Source organism: Dasypus novemcinctus, chromosome 5 (assembly GCF_030445035.2).
Source record: "Dasypus novemcinctus isolate mDasNov1 chromosome 5, mDasNov1.1.hap2, whole genome shotgun sequence".
NCBI classification, from domain to species: domain Eukaryota; kingdom Metazoa; phylum Chordata; class Mammalia; order Cingulata; family Dasypodidae; genus Dasypus; species Dasypus novemcinctus.
Genome location: NC_080677.1, coordinates 123490881 through 123506461, shown reverse-complemented (window position 1 = coordinate 123506461; position 15581 = coordinate 123490881).

Here is a 15581-nt window from a genome sequence, read left to right as displayed (position 1 = left end):
CATTTGGAGGAAGAAATGGTAGAGTTCAGTATGAGTCATGTTTCTAAAATGGCTTAACCATCATGCTAAAAAAAAATTCATAATCCAAGATTTCCATTTTCTAATGATGATTTTTCTCCTGATCCTTTTCCAACCAACCCCCCCTCTGTCTTGTCCCTCTTCCAATCCTCGAACAGTTTCCACCCACCATTCATCTTCATACCCCTTCCTGGAGACATGAGGGTGGTGGTGATGACAGATTGTGAAACACTTCTTCCTAGGGTGAGGCCAACATGAGCTGACCTACATACACGCTATCAGCAGTGTGACAGTGCTGCAATCAGGATAAAATAAAAAGGCAAATGAAGAGGAGGGCACTATGTTTCCAAAATGATTTGGAAACTCATGCACTTCCTCTTAAACCCAATGAAGGAGAAAGGAAATTTTAAAATCATTCCTAATCTTCTAGTTTCTCCTGACAATTGCCCACAGAAAATTCCTGTCCTTTCATTTGTCTGCACATGCAGAAATTATGGAAATAGAGGGAAGTCAGCATGGCTGAAGTGCTAGAATTTCCAAATAGGGGAAACTGGGGAAAGATTTCAGAGTGAGTGCAGGAACACAGGGTAGGTGAATGTGCCAAGGTGGGTAGGACGCTGGATTCATTGGTTTTTCCCCTCAGATCAAGGCAGAAAAGGTAAGAGTAGAAAAATATTTTTTATTCACAGTTATTGAGTCAGGATTTCTAGAAAAAAAAATACAATCTCAAATTGCACTAATATTGAAAACCTAGTATGTGACTGGCATTGTGCTGATCTTATTTCAGAATGCCATATATGCTTCAGATTTTGCCCTTTATTATTAGACTGTCTATGCCTCTGTTTTTTCTCAGAAAAAAAACTTAATGAAGCCACTGCAACTCTACGTTTGTCCTGAATGAACTATCATGATTATCACATTGTTTTACTGGAGGAGGCCCGAAGAAACCAGACTTACCTGCTTTTCATTTTCCGGTGATTAAGTCTCAAATTTCTGAATCATGATTGCTGTTCTGAATCACTGACAAGTGTTTTCTCATCTCCGTTTCTCCTCTTTCCTATATTTTTTATTTACCACTAGGTGGCAATGGGTAAATACGCCCAAGCAGACAAACATTAGAGAGACTCTAAGAAAACGCCATGACATTCTACAGAAAATTACAAAAATAAAATATGCATCATAACATTCCAGAGGTTTAAATCAATTTAGAGCTGGTCAGGTGTAAAGAACACATAATTTAGATTTGGAAGACTTGGGTTTGAATTCTATTTATATCACTTTCTTGGCATGTAACCTAGGATAAGTTTCTCCTTTTTCATCCTCAATTTGTAAAGTATACTTGGCAATGTTGCGAATTTTTGATGAGGCAATATGTATGAAAATACTTTTATCCATTGTTAAGCACACTACATTAATTTAGCAGAACATACATGCACAACAAAGGAAAGATAAGGTATAGGAAGCAAAAGAAACAAAGCATAAATTTGTCTATTGTTTTCCTTTTCTGAAGGGAAACTTATTCCCACAACATTCCTACTCCAAAAATATCTCCTCATTTTTAGGGAAAAAAAATCTTGTAACAGTTTCTTTGTAATGTTTGAGTCCTCTTTCTTTCAAGGCATTCTGCAACATTCTTCATCTGTAGTTTTCTAAAGAAACCCTCACTCAGAATGAGCATCAAAGGCCTGGGACTAAATATCCTCAAAATTCCCTGCTGTCCTGAGCTTCCATGAATCTGAGTCTCCTCTTTTCCCAGTCATTGTTTGAGAACTTTTACCTCTTTACTTTCCAGCAGTCTCTCTGGGGAAAAGTCCAACTTGAACTGTCTCTAAGAAATGCCTTCAAGCTATTAATGATTTTCAAAATGTTACAATTAAGATACCTCATTTATTAAAAAATAATAAATAATAGCTTCCGTGAATTTTGCACCTATCCTGAAACTGTCATTTGTGCAAATACTGGTATCCCCACCAAACAGTTGTCCCACTGGAGATTAATCTTCACTATAGGAATCATGAGATAAATTGTAGTAGATGGGTCCAGAATCACTGTGGAGGACCTCCTCAGAAGAATAAGGTAGATTCTTTGAAACCATGAATGTGCCACCTCTCTTAGAAGGGCAGGTAAGAGCAGCCTGCCCCAGGGAAGGGCTGAATTCTCAGAGATGGGAGGGAAGCCATGCCTCTGGGTCTTTGGAGTGACTCATAGTGGAACCTGCTCTGACCCAGGGCTGGGAGCCACCCGTGTGAAACAGAAAGTGCCACCCTCCAGAGAAGTCACACCCCAGGCCGTAGCCTAAATGTGGGGATCCCTTAGTTGAAATTACAGAGATTTATCTTTTCCTGAATGATTGTCCGACATGTGCACAAAATGGCATGTATTACTGCTTTTCTTATGATAGCAAAGATATAAAGGGTAAAAAAAAGAATAAGTATTTTCACTAAATCATTGCTTCTTCATGAGAACATTACCACTCCCCAGGAGATATTTAGCAAATGTATCAGGGTGTTTTTGTCACAATCTTTGGGATTAGTACTGGCATTTATTAGTTGGGGGCCCAGAGGTACCTCACTCAATGAAGAATTTTCCCCTCCAGCAAGGACTTTGGATGCCTCACCAGACATTCAGGTGAAAAACATGTTTATAATTATCTGAGCCAAGAACTCAACTCCACTATATATAAACACAAAGGAATTTTTGCACAATTTAATAGATAGTAAGTTTTCTAGGAATGGAACCACCAAATAAATTGAGAGACGTTGGATCTTTGTTCAGTTTGAATCTTTACCAAGAGTTGTTTCTTATTTGAGAAAAATCATGAAATCAATTGCAACATCACTCATGGTATTTGAGTCACCAACAAAACACACCTAAATCTGTCTTCTTTTAGAGCTGTCACTTCCATACGAGTCTACATATAGGTGTGAACATCTGTCTCCTTCGTTATGTCATCTGCTGCAGTATGTCTGAGCTATTTATATATTGAAATAGATGTCATTTTGTTATAAATTACTTCTATATTTATCCATAAATTATAGTTAGGATATTATATTGATTTTTAATCACATATATGTAGGTTATATTGATTATGAATTTCATTTTCACATAGTAAGGGGGGCCATTACCCTACATTTTTATAAAGTGGGGGCATTGGTCCTGACAGTATCTTTAATTAAATTAGATAAATCAAAGACCATGTAAGCAGATAGCAATTAATAAAGCAAGTATCTTACTTTGAAAAAAATTAGATACATCATACAACAGAATACTCCTCAGCAGTTAAAAGAATTAGCTTAATCTCAGAATGGAAAACTATCGAGACATGTAGTTGAGTGAAAAAAAAACTGTTTAAAAGAACATATAGATCATATTCAGCTGACATAATTTATATAATAATAGATACACAAAACAATATTATGCATATATATGTATATATACTTGATAGTGGATGGGAGAAAAGTCTGAAAGCTTACCAAAAAAACCCACAAATGGTTACTAGGAAATGAAATCTGGAATGGTAATCAAGTGGTGACACTTTATTTGTAATGTTTTAATGTATATGAAGAGAAGTATGCATGCCGGTATTTATCACATAATTTTAAATTACTAAAATAAAAACTGCGAAAAGATTTGTTGGAAAAAAGCCCTGCTGGAGCTCTCTGGTCTTCACGCCCATTTCCCTGGCCTGAACTTCAGGTCAGCTTTCTGCAGGTGCAGCCTCTTGGCACAGGCAGACCACGTCCCGGGAGCCAGCAACTCCTGCAAGTGAGATTTCACAGTGCCCAGCATTCCTGAGATGCTCTGGGCCCGACCTGCAGCACCTTGATGACCACAGCACTGTTCTGCCACAGCCAGAATCTGGCATCCCTCTGCACACACAGAGACAGAAGTAGAAAGCACTTCTATCCAGGGGCCACACTAGTGCAGGTGGACCCTTCCTCTGAGTGTAACCTGGTGGGGAATGGACAGTTCATTCCAATGGTTTGCTACTCCAGGAACAGCCCCGTTGTCAGCATTAGCACAGAGGAAACCTAAACCTTCACCCAGGTTTCGTGCTTTAAACACAAATGTAGTGAGGCCAGTTTCTTTGCAGACATCAAGGTAGGACTGAGCCAAACTGTTCTTCCACCCTCTGGCCCAGGCCAGATTCTAATGAGCATTAGGGAACCCCAGCCAGGCTACCAAAAGGGGGCAGGAGTATCAGAGGGAGGTTAGAGTGAACTACTGGACCAACCGCCTGGCTCCATGCACCCTAAGGAAGAAGGAGACACTTTATTCCATAGTCACTTGTGACTAAATCACAGTGATCTCAAGGATTCTGATCAATAAAATGGGCCTCCTCTCAGAAACTTCCAGCACTCTTTGTCTATGGAGTAAAACAGAAAAATTACAGCTCACAGTTTGGCAAGGCAACTGCAGCAATAAACCAGAATATATATATATGGTCCACGTGGTGGAATATGTTTTAAACATAAAAGGACAATTTGTATGCAGCCTTAACAGTAATTTCTCAAGATCCCAACAGCCTGGGGAACAGTTGACATATCACAATGGCTCTAGGCTCTGTGTACCCTGCCAGCTTGGTCTGTGGGTCTCTGAACCCAGCCCCTCCCACACCCCCGGGCAGCTGCTGCGGGGTCCTGCTCCAGCAGCTGTCGGGGGTTCCTGCTGTTGCTGTCAATCTCAGCAGCTGCTCTGGCCACCCACGTCCTCACCTCATTGCCAGGGCGCCGCTGTGGCTCCCAGATTGAGGGGTGGGGCCTTTTCAACAGCCTTAGATATTCAGACTTTCAAGTAATCACATTGACCTGTTTGGGTCCCCAAAGAGGCTTTCTCCAGGAGACACATTTAAACAGGTATTTCAGGCACTGGACACCCTGAGTAATCTTCCTTGATGACAAAGACCAGGGTCCCATGAGAGGCCACACACCTCCAACTCTCTCCAAACCTGAAGGTGAGTTCATTGCCTTCCAGGAGTATAGTTGAGGTCACCTTCTTTATTGTACTATCTAAATTTCAGAGTCCCTAGAACCTAACCAACACTGCCAAACTCTTCAAATAAATAAGATTCTTGATGTCCACATAGGTGGACGAGAGTTGAATGTAGATTAAGAGTATGGGTTCTAGTGTCAAAACACCTGAGTTTGCAGGTCACCCTTACCATTATTAGCATGACCTTGAGCTAGTTATTTAGCTTCTTTGGATTTCTGTTTCCTGTTCTGAAACTGGGCATACCACATAAGGTTCTTATAAAGATTAAATGGAAAGCAGATGTGGCTCAAGTAGTTTGATGCCTGCCTACCTCATGAAAGGTTCCAGTACCATTCCCAGTGCCTCCTAAAGAATACAAGCAAGACAGCAAGCTGTCACAGTGAAATGACGCAACAAGATGATGTAACAAGATGACAACGAGGAAATGCAATGAGGAAACGCAATGAGAGACACAAGCAGGGACTAGAAATGGCTGAAGCCAATGGGTGCCTCCCTCCTACATGGGAAGTCCTGGGTTTGGTTCCTGGTGCCTCCTAAAAAGAAGACAAGCACACAACAAATGGACACAGAGAGCAGACAGTGAGTGCAAACAAGGGTGGGGGGAGAAATAAATAGATAAAAAATAAATCTTAAAAAAAAAGAAGATTAACAATGTATGTGAAGTGCTTAGCACAGTGTTTGACTCATAGAATAACCCAAAAAAACAACAACAACAACAACTGTCAATATGATATCCCAGGACCGTCAGGAGAAGCATGCAGAGACTAACTCTCCAGTATAACTTTCCTACACTGTAATGTCCATAAAGAATTTTGACATGTCCTGTCTTATTACTTTATTATTGCCTTCTTAGCTCAGAACTCTTCTGTGGGAGCATAAAAATTATTCTGAAATTCTACTGGGTTGATTGTGACTTTGTTTCTGCGACCATCACGTAACTAAATAGTGTTCATAGAATCATGGATCTTAATACTGGAAAAACCATGTGCTTCTGCTCCTGTCTTCAGGAAAGATATTATTATCCCCATTTGAAGCTCAGAGAGATCAAAAGACTTGCCTAGGCTCTCATAGCTAGTAAAGGATGGGGGAGGGATCAAAGGCAAAAGGAAGCTCGGATTTACCCAGTAACATTCGGCCAGTCGGTCACCTGCCTTGTCTGTGAGAGCCTATGGTGCTTGGTTTCAGACTCCCGATCCCCTAAGGGCCAAGACAGCTTCTGCACAATAATTAGGTCTCTTCATTGCACTGCCTACAGGCCAGGTACAATTAGATGCTTCATAAAGTCTGGGTGATAAAAATAATGATAACTGCGATAATGACGAGGTAAATGCCAGAATTCCGTTGGCATCATACTAGTTTTCTTTTTAGTTTTGAGAATTGCAGACAGACAGTGAGAGCTGTGTTCCAAGCTGGAAGATGGATAAAGGAAGGATGGACAAATCCTCACAAGGAAATAAAAGAAAAGAGCTAAGTAAACTTCAGAGCCTCTTCTGGACAAATACAACCTTTGGCAGAAGGCCAGACTCACAGGGAGGATGGTCAGTGCCATCAGCTCTGATGGAGAGAACCAGAGAGCAAAGGACTGGTTAGCTAGTGACCTTTACTTTCAATCAAGCTAAACTGCTGTGAGAAATAAAGCAAGGCCCATGACAGAGTAAGAGCATGGAGCAAAGCATTAGGATTAGAAACACAAACAGCAGGAATGGAGCACATTAAGCAGAGGAAAAGACAGAGAAACACCAGTTTGGCTGAATTTTTTTCATTTATTTTGTTCTCCTACAGGGTGACAAGCAGCTGCACAAAACAAAAAGACTGACCTAGTCAGGAGTCACTGTCCTCTCAAAAACGAGAAAGAAGCACAACCTGGCTATGGTGAGGGCCTTTCTAATTCTCTCTGCCCTCCTCTGGAGACCAGTCTCACTGTGGCATCCTTCCCTCCACATACGGATCTGGATTTTACAGAAGGTGGAGAAGGAGGCGACAATCCCCCACCTCCCTGCACTCTTCCTAACTGTCCCCTTTCACTACTGCTGCCATTTTCACCAGGGTCTTCTCTTAAAGGCACCTGCTACATCTTTGACCTACTCCCTTGTCTTTTCTCGAACTACCTTCTTCTAGACCCCTGTAATTTCCTGCCTCCCTCTCTCTGCTGCCAACTCCTTTTCTCAAAGTCTGCCCTGTCAGCACACCTCCCTCAGCCAAACAAAATCCTGGTGGATCACCATGATCTCTAAAGCGTTTTCTGAGGGGCAGCAATTTATACCAGCCCACCTAGGTTCATACTGAGAGTTGGGGTTTTTTCATTTAAAATATAACTATATCAGTATGATTATATGAATCAGTTAACTTCCCACACCTCCACGTCTAATCAGGCAATGTAGCTTGTTATTCTACAAGCGAAATGTCTCTTCATAGCCATCCCTCCTTTCCGCTCACTGCCCTACTTTACACCCTTATTATTTATTACCTGGGCCATTAATATTTTTCATGGATTCCAGTCTCCTCCATTCCTTCCACTCCAAATTTCTCCATTCAGCCACAGAGCTCAAAATACTTATGTGACCATGTGGTTCCCATGTTCAAAGCCTTTGACTCCCCTTTATAGAGGGAAGAAAGTCCAAACTGCCTTCCTGAGCTCAACTCCCAGTTCTCCCTCCTTGCCCCCAACGCAACTCATCACACCATGCTGCATAATTCCCAACTTCCCACCTCTCTGTTATCAATCTGTTGCCTGCCTGGGCCTGAAACAGCCTCTTCCACACAGCCAACTCCTACCATGGCCTCCACATTCTCCCTCAAGTCCTCTCATCTCTCACCTGAGACAGCAGCCCCCAACAGGTCTCCCTGCTTCTGCCTCGATGCCCACTCCTAACCCCATTTATTCTCCACATTGTAGCTGGAGTGATCCCTTGACAAGGTAAGTTGGAACTGACATCTCCTTGGATCTGAAACTCCCTACTGGCCTATCTTACTCAGAGTCAAAGCCCAGATCTTTAAAACTTGCCTGGCAAGCCCTAGAGGTGCTGCTCCGCCCCCCATTACCTCTCTGTTACCACACTTCCGCTCGCTTCCTCAGATGAGAAACACTGGCCTCCTTGTTCTGCCATTCACTTGCCCGCACTCCCAGTCTCCTGTCCCAGGGCCTTGGTGGCTGTTTCCTCCGATGGAACTGATTTTACCTCTGAGAATCTGCTTGACTCATTCCCTCACCTCAGTGCTCTGCTTAAAACTAAACTTATCTCTATAAAATAGAAACCTCTTCATATAATCCCTATCCTTCTTAGCCCGTTTCAATTTTTCTCCCAGTATTTCACACCAATAGAAAGATAGATAGATGATAAATAAGATAGATAAGATAGAAGACAGACAGATAGATAGATGGATGATTTTTTTTTTTTTAATATACTGTCTGGCTCCTCTCCCTGGAATGTAAGTGCAATGCGGGCAGGGATATTTTTCTGTTTTGCTCTTTACCCACACATCCCCAGTTGTAGAACAGTTTCCAGCTCATAATGGGAACTCAATAAACTTTTGTTGAATGAATGACTTAAAATGCCCTATTGAAGTCATACTACCAGACCCAACGCAAAGGCCAAATTTTCCTCAGATTGCTCCTGTCATAACCTCCTGGTTTCCCAGCCCTATACTTCTGCCTCTTACCGGAATAGCTTTATGTTTTGCATCCAGGTCCCACAGTGGTGGTCCAAGAAGGCAAGTGAACCTTCTTGGTCCATTGGCAAGTGAGAAAGGTGCATCTCAGAGAGGTTAAGAAAATTGCCCCGTGTCTTGCATTGCAAGGCAGAAAGCCAGGATTCTATTCCGGGTCAGTTTGGACCCCGGCTACAAAAACACCCTTTCCTCTAGTCCTCAGTGCCTCTCAAAAACAAACAAAACACTATCAAAGGACAATAGGTATTGTGTTTTAATTTTGGCCTATAATAACTCTTCCCCAGGATTATTAAAAGAAAAAAGGGAGAGGGAAAGAAAAAGAGAGGGAGGGAGGGAAGGAGGGAAGAAAAGAAAGGAGGGAAGGAGGGAATAAGAAACACCTCTGCTTCTATCAGTGCTCTACCCGTGACATAGCAGCTTCAGTATAAGAAGGCTTCCTCAGACGCTTATAACTTAAGGGAACACGCAACAAGTGGTGATTGCCCTTTCTTACCAGCCAATGCCTTCTGAGCGCTCAGTTTCTGCTGTGTGTGTGTGTGCAAAGCAGAAAGCCCTCAAAGTAAGACAACTCATTGCAAGCCCTTTCCTCCCTTCCTTCCTCGCGTGCACCTCACCTTCCCACCAGAAGAGTGTCATTACTGGGATGACTAAACTCAGCTAAGAAAGCCACTTTCTAGCCTAACTAGCCTAAACGAACAGTTCTCTCTTTCCTAGACATCTTTATAGTAATTCAGTCTATGAAAAACCACTGTCATTTTCATATCACGTTGATAAATAGTCCCCATGATATTCCAAGATTTTATAAACAGAAATGGTCTGTTCAGTACCACACCTGGAATTTTTTTCCACTGCAGTTCCGGACTCTTCTCACTAGGTGGCGCTCATAGTTTATGCCCCCTGGCTTGGGGTCCCTTCCAAATTCAAGGACGTATTTAGAGATGAAGACTTTAATTTCTCAACAAAGGATTTGTATGTTCAAAGCTGTATGTCTCTGTGTGTATAAATTTATAATAGTAACTTTATAACTAGAACTTGTTAGAGGAAACTACAGGATGCCCTATTAGAATCTTTTTATAAATAACTCCTTCAAAGCAAAATTTAAAAGGAATCAAATTTATGCCAATAGCCATTATTTTTCAAATACTGCTTTTATAAGGCAACAATGCTCTATTACATCTGGAATGCAGGGTGAATCACAAAACAATATGTGTGGGCTCTCCCCCACCGGGACCTATGGGCTTTAAATCCCTGCTTTTACTACCAGTTAGTTCCCCAGAACTCCTAGCCCAGACTAAGTATACAAATGTAGGTTTTAAAATAAAGTATGCTAGTCTAATGTGGAAAACAGAGTTGACAGTTTGTTTTAGCCCTCTCCTCTCTCATGCGAGCTAAAGTAAAATTGAATTTTAAACCCAGCTGACATGACTTTGCTCTTCCCCTCCTGAAATCTAACCAGTAAGCAGTTTGACGAGGACCAAGCTCTGCTCCCAGGGGGATTCTGATGTTTAATGCTTGTCTCAACTTGTTCTTATTAAATTTCTGACATGCCCCAGTTCACTGAGACACATTTGTTCTCTTGCTTTCTCCCTCTCTTCTACCTGCCCGAGTATAGTGCAGCGAATTAATTTCTCAGTTGAACACTAACTTCTCAAACCATCAAGCAAACAAAGTTAAAAGTAGAAATGCAATGACTTCCACTAGGACAAATAAATATTATCATCAGGCATTTTGAATCACAACCCCCTTCACTTGAACGTCCCCTCCACGCTTTCATCTCAGCACTCCAGAAATCAAATGAGAGGAAGCTTTTGACAATTATGGATTAATTTTATTTTACTTTGGCATGAGATCTGTTTACAATATGGGAAAGGAAAATGGTGAGGTGGAGGCTTGTACCTAAATACCTTGGGATGTAATATATAACCCCATGCTAATTCCTATGTTTCTCCCTTCTTCTCTCGCCTCAGCTCCAGCAAAAAGCCTATCCTCTTCCTTGTGGCTGCCACTATCCATTCTTCAACTTGAGTTTCCTCTTCTCTGTGACCTACCCTTGAATGCAATGCAGCCTCACAGCTTCTCTGCTATTTGGCCATTAAACAAACAATGCTTTGGGGATTTTGATATTGCACAGATAGAGACAGGATAAAAAATTAATAAAGGCAATATATCCTGAAAGTGTTAGAATGATACTTTTTCCATTATGCATCATAATCTAAATGAATGAAGAGTGATTTCTCATAGCTCCTTCTTTAGTCTCTCCTGCCTCTCCTTGAGATCCAAGCTCCATCCAAACACCCTTTTTAATTCACGGGCTGCCTGCTACTCACCTCCTGGGTGAGGAGTAGTCCTCTTGATAGAGGCCCTAAGACATCATCTAACAAGACAAATCAAAACCCAGACACTTTCCTCTCCTCTGGTATCCTGGGAACCAAAGGCCTCTTAGCTGATGGGGCTTCCCAGAGGAATAAATTTCTTCCTTCTTACATGGAAAGAACCCAAGCCATCTGGACCTATTCTCACCACAACCAGGAAGCAAAACTTGCTGACTCCCCCCAGCCGTGGGCCTTCAGGGTTCGGCTCACACCTGCAACGTTGAACTTAACGCTACCACGTTTACTTGGTCTTCCCACCCCAGGCTCCTTTCTGACATGGGATAAGGTGAAATTACACCCAGCCTTGGTCAAGGACTTGTGTGTCCATAAGGCTCTGGTTGAAATGTAATTCAGATCACCAGGAGGATAACCCAATAAGCTGTTAGCAACCACCATGAGAACATTAGTAGGAATGAATTTATCAGATTAGTATCAGGTGCCCTAGCAAGGACCTGGGTGGATGAGATCGAAGCAGCTCTGCTTGGCTGTGTCAGGGCTGGTCTGCACTTGCAAGCAGCAAGATCCAGGAGACTGTGGGCAGCAGGAAGGGAAGAGTCAGGCCTCCCTAGTACAGCCTTCTGGTTGATTCCACACATCTTTGATCACAGCCTAGATAATTCATTAGCCTACTTTAGACTTTCCTTCTCTTCTGTTCATTTACCTACCTATTCTCTGATCCTGGTTTACCATCAGGCAACAGAGGCAGGAATAATGATAGTTACCATGTTTTATAGCACCTCCACATGCTGCCAAGTACTTTACATACATTATTTCATTTATTTCACACACCAACCCATTGAGAAAGGTATTATGAGTCCCATTTTATAGATGAGAAAACCTGAGGCACAGGGGTTTTAAGTTACTTGTTCAAAGTCACTCAGTTGTAGAATCAGGATTTGAACCCAGTTCCACCTGACTCTTAGGTGTGTAGCCCTAACCCTCACTCAGGGTTTTAAGAAGCAAAAGAAGTAGGGAAACTTCCATGGTTTTGCTTGTTTCTTCGTTTTTATTTTTTTTACTAACACCCCCTCTCTCCCAAAAAAGTAAACAGTATCCTACCTTCGAACTTCATAAACCAAGTTTCCCTGTTTTTACTTTATCAAATGGAATCATCTAATCTGTATTCTTTGGTGTCTGGGTTCTTTCATTCACCATTTTATTTGTGAGCTTTATTCACATACTTGTGTGTTGATTCATCCCATTGCTGTACGGTATTACATTGTGTAAAGAACACCTTATTTTTTAAGATCTCTTGACCTGAGGTTCAACCTTCTGTACTTGAATTGCTACCTTGGGTAACTTCCATGGTTTACCCAACTTGACAGTATGTCTCTGAGAGGCTTAACCTTCTCAGACTCTACTTCCATTTTTAAAGGAGAATTTTTGCTAACCCAAATGGATCTTTAATTCATTAAATAAATGCGGAAGCCGTATGTGAGCAGCTACAGGCCTCAGTTGTCCCCTCCTGCCTGCCTTTTGCATGTCCTTTCTTTCGCCCACTTCACTTTGCTAAGGGGGAAGCCCCTGACATTGTCTATGTAGCTGAAATTCTTCGTATCAGAAATGGGGCCATTTTGAGATAAAGGCAGTTTGAAATTTTCTCTGAGATGTCAAGAGCAACATTACCCATTATAAACATTTAATGTTGCCACTTAATAGCCATGCAATCTTGGGCACATCACTTAGCTTTTTTGAGCCTCAGCTTCCTCAACTGCAAAATGGAGGAAATGGTAGAAGGATACTGGTCATGAACATCTACATCTCAGTTCTATCCTGTAAGTATAAACTTGAGAAATGGAAGCGGGTGTGGCTCAAGTGAATGGGCTTCTCTCTACCATACAGGAGGTCCAGGGCGAAGGCAAGCTGGCCTGTGTGGAGAGAAATAAATAAATAAATCTTTTAAAAAAAAGAAAAAAGAAAACACATCGACATGCAACTAAAGGATACATCATTTTCATTTTTGCGTCCTGCTGTACAGATTTATTTGCAAGGTAAGTTCTAGGGAATCAAGGGTAAAGTTTCCTGAAAAAAGCAGGAGAATATCAGCCCCTAAATTAAAAAATGTGTTTGGATGCAGCTTGGATCTCAAGAAGAGGCAAGAGATGACCAAAGAGAAATTGCTCTCCATACATTTCTATTATGATGCATTATGAGGGAAGTTATCACTCTAACATTTGCAAGACCTATTGCAATCCTCCCTGCATTGGTTATTTTTTTATCTGGTATCTTGTTTGAGGTGGTGGTTACAAGGGTGTATGCATTTGTCAGAACTCATCGAACTTGGAATGGGTGCAATGGGCTTCATGCAAATTATTCCTCAATAAAGTTTATTTTAAAAGAAAAAAATTGATGTTAGTCTCTGGGGATAACCCGGGAGGTCTGGTTACCAGAAGTCCTCCAGAAGAACTTCAGTAAGTCATAGATGCCATCAGTCCTTTGCAGTAACATAGCACTTTCTCCCTTTTTGGTCATCACACCACCCTATAAGGTAAGCACGATTAATCCCATTTTATAGCTAAGGAAACAGAGGCACAGATAGCTGAAAGAGTTGACCCAAGTCTTTTAACTCTGAATCCCTCCATCTTTCCATGGTCCAAAACCACCCCTGGAAATGACCTCACAGGTCATCTAACTCTAAGAAAACTGAGGTGCAGAGAGTATAAATAATTTGACACAATCTGCATTGCTAGTTAAGGACAGAGCCCCAAACTCTCCTCTCAACCACAATACCATATGTCTCAGGCCTCCTCTCACAACAAATATATTGAGGGTAAGTCAAATTGGGCTCATCCTGAATTGAAATAGAAGGCTGACTTTAATCTTCATTTTCAGACCCAGGATAGAGAATCCATCTTAAAACAAAAGCAAGACTCCTTTTTCGTGTTCTACACTCCACCCCCCATTGCCTGGAACAGTCCCCCTCCACCCCGTGAGTCCCAGGGGTCTTGTCATTTTAACAGACTACAGCAACAAGCACATGCATTACCTCACCACAGTCCGACTTATTTCCCAGCAGCAATTGTCCAAAGCTTGTTCCATTTCCCCCCTTCTGTTGGCTTTGCACCCTTGGCCCATTCCTCCCTGCTGAAATCACAAAACTCTGACCCCAATGAGCCAGCACAAGAGCCTCCTCCTTCCCAAAGTGCTTAACGTTAGAAAATAGACCTCTGCTGCAGAACAGCATGTGTGTGTGAGTGTATGTATATATATAATTTTAAGGCATGCCTGTGTGTGGGAGTGGGGGGAGAGAGGGAGGGTGAAGCATATGATAGTGTGTGAATCCTGGAAGGAATCACAAGAAACATTTGATGGTGGTTTACTTTCTGCACAGCAATGGAAGGAGGGAGGATTTTACTTTTCATTTTGTTTCTTTCTGTTCAATATAAATTTTCTAACAAGCGTACATAGGTTATATTTATTTATATCAACAAGGGTAGTCTGGGTCAGGCAAATTATGGGCCTTTTTTTCCTTATACTTACCAAAAAAGAAAAGACCCGAGAATATTTTTTAAAAAATAAAATAGGCACCTATAATTCAGCACCTCCCATTCTCCACAGAGACTGAAACATGCAACAATTTACATGATAGAAAAACTGAATGATTCACCCAAATGAGATGGAGCCAGGGGAGGGTACAGGAGGAGGGGCATTAGGAGTGACAGTTGCTGCCTATGCTTCAGTGGGATGCCATCATGCCACTCTGGCCACAGGTGTGCCTCTCTTTTGGGGTCCACTTTTGTCCTCTTTAGTCATTTGTGAGCTTGTTTTGTGGCCCAGCCCCCATCACTGCTCAGACTAGTAGCTCGTTTAGGTCAAGGACTGCCTTACTCTTCTTTTATGCTTTCAGAGCTTAATGCACATGATTAAAAATAATCTAAGGCAGTCTCCAAGAGGATAGGAAAGCTCATGTCTTGACATCACTAGACAGGCCCAAAGGGGGTTGCCAGTACTGTCCTTCTCCACCACCTCTGCTCTGTACAGCTCCAAGTTTCAAACTCTATCTTGTTTACAGAGATCTTCCCTGCTCTGATCCACACCTGCCTTTCTGCCCTGGCTCCCAAGACAAACCCTGAGCCCCAGCAGTCAAACAGGTCCAATCACCACTCCCTGAAAGCACCTTGGGGCTCCCTGCCTTCAGGCCCTTGCTCATGCCTTTCCCAATCTCTGCCGCTGAAAACCCAGGTCACACCATCTCCCTTACGACGCACCTAATGTGACCCCGCTGGCTGGGTTTGCTGCTTCTTCCAACCTTCCCGAGTGCTTCTCTAAGGGCTTCATCGCCTTCTATTAGGGTCATCTAAGCCTCCCCTACTGGAGAATCAGATCCTGTCCCTTACTTACCCCTGCTTTCCGCGGTGTTTAGTACAGTGCCAGGCCCTGCTGAAAGGGAGAGGGGGGAATACAAGGGTGCAGTTCAAATCAGAGGTAGAATTGGGTTAAAGGCTGCTGGGTCCAGATTGGGTTGGAGGTAGGATTAGAATTAGGACTGTTTAGTCATTTCCTAAAATCACCCACTAGGGGGCACCCACA